General features: G+C 35.2%; 1 long non-coding RNA gene across 1 annotated transcript; it reads right to left on the minus strand.

Moving 5' to 3' along the window:
- Positions 1 to 1,901: 1,901 nt before the first annotated feature.
- Positions 1,902 to 5,090, minus strand: LOC123532035 (uncharacterized). Its single transcript, XR_006682556.2, has 2 exons — positions 4,490 to 5,090; positions 1,902 to 3,374 (listed from the first exon to the last, which is right to left on the minus strand). It is a non-coding gene; the product is annotated as an uncharacterized LOC123532035 (long non-coding RNA).
- Between the last annotated feature and the right edge of the window lie 897 nt (positions 5,091 to 5,987).

Consider the following 5,987-nt stretch of genomic DNA (forward strand, 5'->3'; position numbering starts at 1 on the left):
GACCAGCATGGATCCAGACCAGCCTGCGCAGGCTGGTAAGGATCTATGCTATTCGCTGTCAAAGCCTATTGCAATTAAATAAACCGTTTCAAAGCCTATTGCAATGAGAGAAACCGTTAGCGAACAACATGGATCCTGACCAGACTGCGTGGGTGCTGGTCGCAAATGCACTATGTTGTTTTTCTCATGGGACGGCTCTATAATTATTATCATCATGACATTTAAAAAAATATATAATGAGCCGCGCTATGAGAAAACCAAAATAGTGGTTTTGCGACAAGCCACGGATCCAGATCAGCCTGCGCATCCGCGCAGTCTGGTCAGGATTCATGCTGTTAGCTAACAGTTTCTGTATTTGCAATAGGTTTTGAAAGCGAACAGCATGGATCCTGACCAGACTGCGCGGATGCGCGCGAAGCCACTATGTTGGTTTTCTCATGGCGCGGCTCATATTTTTGTACATTTGATATAAAAATGGTGTCATGTGAATAACCACCTAACTCAAAAACACTTGATACGGTCCTTGGCTCTATACATTTCAGTGACATTTTAGCGTAATTTTTTTCATGCTTTCATGCATTGTTGAATTTTACGCTATTACCAAATGATCATTACATTTCACCGGTGGTTTGCATATGTTTACATGGTGTCATAAACACCTGATTCAGAGAAAGAACTAAATATGCCCAGTTTTCAAGGTCAAGTAACGTATGGTAACACGAAACGCCTAAATGTACCCTCAAGTACCATTTAGTTCTATCCTCCGAGCAAAAAATGCCTCCGGCTTGACTTCCAAACAATACTTATGTTATATTGAGAGATGAGTTTCTCTCATCGGAACACAAATTCTTGAACTCTCCCGAGGCTGAGTTCGAGTGTCTTTAAGAATGATGAAGAGGTGTTGAGTTTGGGGGTATGAGGTATCGCGGTTCACGAAATATATATTCTATATATATTACAAAATATGATTTTGTTTAAAATACTAGCCATGAAATAGTTTAATCTCGGAGTGTCACAAAAAATAAGCAGTCAGAGGGAACCCAGGACGGGCCTCATCTTTGGTGCTGGTCTTTAAAGAGAGATACCCATCGGTAATAGTACGGCATGGCAGCGCACTGTCTCCGTACACTTTGTCCAAGTCGGCTTTAATTTCTGTTGCGCCAATGCCAATCAGTCCACGTATCTTATAATACGCCCTCTGCTCTTCGCTCTTTTGCAAGATTAATGATCATGACAATGTTCTGGCTGTATTCTGTAAAAACTACGAACGTTGTAATAAAAATGGGGTATGACACGCTTCTTGTTTTGCGTTTAGCCCTTAAACAATCACACGCTTTACTTCTAGACAGTGCCTTTCGGGAATTATGCAGTACAATTTACTATTATAGCCGCACCATGAGAAAACCAACATAGTGGCTTTGCGAGCAGCATGGATCCAGACCAGCCTGCGCATCCGCGCAGTCTGGTCAGGATCCATGCTGTTCGCTAACGGCTTCTCTATTTGCAATATAGGCTTTGAAAGCGAACAGCATGGATCCTGACCAGACTGCAAAGCCACTATGTTGGTTTTCTCATGGCGTGGCTCAATTATTGTGACTGTTGAAATGTTATTCAGTGAAATATAGCCAAGCCTGCCTATACAGACCACCCTTGGGAGAGCCAAAATGTGGTTCTTATTGGGAGGTGATCTTTATTCACAAGTTAAAATACACTGTAAATGTTAAAATGGGAAACAAAAACACGCCGTCTTTAGAGCCAAATGGTCTCTGTTCAGAGGTGGTCTTCAACACAGGTTTGACTGTATTTAAATGATCTAATTGATCACCAATTCAATGACATCTGATTGATTGTTTGGTTCTGATGTCAATCCAACAAGATTATAAGAACAAAACAGAACAGAATTATATATATATATATATTATTATTAAGGTATATAATACATGTATCTTGTTCATACAACATGAGATTAAACATATATTGCAATACACGTGACAGGCAAAAGGACTTGTAAGCAGAGAATGAACAGATCTGATTTTAACAAATAAATTGGGATGTTACAGGAATATTACAACGATGTCATGATATAAACGATGTCGATATTGTTATATATTGAAATATTACTGCACAAAAATTACCTGCATTTACGAATTCAAGAAGTATAGGTTGTATTCTACATGGTGATCAACTGAATGGCAGTATATGTTATATAATTAATAATTAATGTTAACACAAACAAACGCACATGAATTTCCAAGACACGTGTTAAATTCCAAACAATAATTCGTTTCTCTTGTTACTAGTATTAGCTAAAGTTATATATTTACACAAATTTAATTAACCAGAGTAGATTTATTACTAGATTGTAGCAATTCTAAGAATTTATACATACTTGTATGAGTATAGAAATAACGTTTAATGAACTTTGTAAGTAAGTCTTTAAATGTATTTCCAAATAGGCTGCGAGTGCCTGACTACAGCTCATTTCAGATATCTCATTCAGGCCCCAGTTTCACTACAAAACATAAGTAATTGCTTAGCTAAATCCTTGTTTTTGTCCTTGATTTGCAGGATTTCCAAGTAAAGGCTGGTTCTCTTTTAATGTGTCTAATTCTGTTAATATCACTGATCATGCAATCGACTAAGCATTTATTGTGTTGCAAAGTGCAACGAGATTCCTCTGATATGTTGAATATCATGGCCCGTTAGAAACGGGTTGTTCAGCAAATACTTGTAGTATGTTAACAATCGGCTCTGAAACTTTCTTCAAGCATCAAGACAAGTCAATTAATTGTAGCAAATTAAACATTTTACACACAAAAAAATAAGTTCAAACCAAACAATAAACAACAACAACAACAAAAAATAAAGCATAAATTTCTTTTTGTTAGTAATCTCGTTGTTCGTGGAATCGATGCTGGGTAACAACGCAAATATATACACGACATCAGTCTATCAGTCTTTGCATGCATTGAAGATTCTCTGGAAATCAAAAGAAATAGTATTTCCGCATGCATGTCTACATGTCCGGCTTCTTTTTACAACTTTTGACAACGATCACATATTTGCCCATACGGAATGCGTTGAAAATTCTCGCACGCTCGGTTACACATCTGTGGTGTTAACTCTACAGAAGATGCACATTTGTAACATATTTGTTGGGTGTATTTATAAGTTTTAGAAGTATTGTCGCAGGCAAAGGTGCACATTTTGAAGTCCATTGGTGGTTTGTCAACACATGACTGGCAGACACGTTCTGAAAAAGATCTGTATCCACAAGCCTTTATACAATCTTCGGACGAATACGCTACAGTTCTTTCTGTTCGGATAAAAACAATCAGCACGAGGACAAGGGTATTTGTCACAGTCAGCCTCATCTGAAAAATAAAACACTTTACATGTGAAGCTAAACAAATTTATCGATAAAATATTTCTTTGTATTCAAGTAAAATTACTTTTGCTCTCTTCAACAAAACTATACGGTCACGAACAAGTAATTAGGCCTTGAACATTATTTGCTGTTGATCAACCCGATAGTCATGGAATTTTATAATCTTATTTTAATCAAAATCGTTTTAGGAATATTTTCAGAAATTCAAAAAAAATCTATGGAGGAGAGAACGAGCAGTAAGATGTTTATTAAAAAGTTTTTTTTTTTGTTTTTTCTTGTTTTTTTATTACGTTTATGTGTGTGTGTAACATGCATTAATATATAGGGTGTGTTGTATTTTTGGGGGAGCGGTGGGAGGTTAAGACAAGTAAAAAGAAAATATTTGAGAATTTTAGGGTTTTTATCTATGGGACTGTTTTTACACACTACTTAGTCATGTCGCTCAAAAACAATAATTTCGAAGAAAGATTTTGGCATGATTTTTTAATAAAGTAAGCATTCCTTCGGCGAATAGTTCAAGTACCTATTTGAAATTTAGATAACCGTACATATTTCGGCGAGTTTGTTATATTAAATAAAAAAAATAATTACTTTTTGAATTGCATGGACTCCCCTAAACTATATTAATCGCCTTCACATCTATTTAGGGCTAGGCTAAAATGTGATTTTTCGACGCAAGTTACGTCAAAAAAGTGAACATTTGACCTTTCTAATAATTGTACATCGGGTGAAATTATTTAAACGTGTTATCAAAGATGTAACTTGTTTTTGAAATTCCCGCTTTCGTTAATGAATTTCGATGTAGTAAAAAGTATTTGGGTTCTAGTTGAAAATGATAGCAAGTGTACATGAACATTATATATTCTCTAAATCTCAAAAAATAATTAACAGTGCTTTTGTAAACACATATTCAGTAAAACAACTCTAATGTTACAATTAGTTCAACGCGATAGCAGATTAAATGTCATTCATAATTCTTTAATGTAGACTGATTCATGAATATAGTATTTAAGTAAATATTATGAAAATACCAAAACAATCACAAAATAATGTAGCACCGGTAAAACAAATTATTGTACACATATAGTAAAAAGAACTTACTGTCAGCAAGCTTCTCTGAAATTCCTAAAGTATTTCTTCGAGTTGTGAACACTTTTGTTTTCAACTGCTTACAAACATCTGTTTATATAATACTCGTCTGCCAATGCACGGTTCCAGTTTTTGTTGATCAATTTCATCTAACTCCCCCCTCTATTGTTATTCTATTCAAACCAAGGTCAAGTGCTCACAAGCGGTATCACAAACAAAACGCATGTGATCTATTCTGAGTCCCGATTGGACAGTCTGTTTTATGTCAACATTAATGATTGGCTAGAACTCTGGAATACGGTCAAAATAAATGTAAATGAATTTGAATAGGGATTTTAGATTTGCCTAACTCCTAGTCATACAGCTTAATAAATATTTTACAATTGTCATTCATATAATAACTTCTATTATAAGCGCGCAGTTTTATTTAACTGTCTCAGATGTAGATGAGACCGTACTGGTTTCACAAAAAGTGGATGACAGGTAAACATAATTTGATATCCTTTCATGATCCTTTCATGATTCAGACACAGTAAAGAAATTTTAGTAATCTTCAAAAGATCTAGCAGATATATTGTGCGTTTTATTCGAATTTCGACCTGGCGGGGCAGAGTTAATCTCTGACTTACGCAAATAATGGTAATCTAAAACAGGAAATATCTTTAAAAGAGGTGGTCGGCGAATTCTAATGACAAGAAGTTTATTAGGCTTCATTTCGTTTGTGTTATTCTATCATCTATCTAACATTTTGCAAACAGGCAAACTAAGCACGACACTTTATAACAATTTATATGGTTCTCTTTTAAGTATTCACAAGGGTCTCGTAGGGTTGCATTTTTTTCCGGGTTTTTTTTTCTACGACGAATAATTACAGCAGTGGTCTGGAAACCATTCTCACACCTATACAGACCGTATTTATATAAGCTCTCTCTGTAAATTGATATCTCTGGTATTTGAACAGGTTTTTAGGCTGAAACCGCGAAGCGGTTGAGACCGTTTCAACCTATAACTACCGTATTTCAGAGCTTGCAAAAATATCATACTAACAGTTTTCACTGAAAGGCAGATTAATCCGCCATAGGGTTTTTGCCCGTTTTTTCAGGCTATTCGACAGATACTTTTACTGATATAAACTGTTTTCTGAATATTGTTCAACAGTCCGTTAATAATACCATACATATATAAATACAATAAGGTTAAAAATTGTGGCATTTCGCATTAAAAATATGTTTTTATAGTTGTTGACCCATCAATCATGGCTAAGTTGAAAAGTGAATGTGTATTCTTTTAAAACATTTCAGAAAAACCCCGGATGTTACAGAAGCGCATGAAAATATGCCGCGAAAAAATAGTTCAAAACGTATTATAAAGATTTCTGTAATTTAAGATTAATATTGCATAATGCACTCATTATTAATAAAACAGCATATGATTTGATTTATTTTTCGTACATGTCTATAGAGCTACATGCGATTTTTCCTATCTGTCCCGATTCCTACGGAGCGATTTG

The sequence above is a fragment of the Mercenaria mercenaria genome, chromosome 11 (genome assembly GCF_021730395.1).
Source record: "Mercenaria mercenaria strain notata chromosome 11, MADL_Memer_1, whole genome shotgun sequence".
Taxonomy (NCBI): Eukaryota; Metazoa; Mollusca; class Bivalvia; order Venerida; family Veneridae; genus Mercenaria; species Mercenaria mercenaria.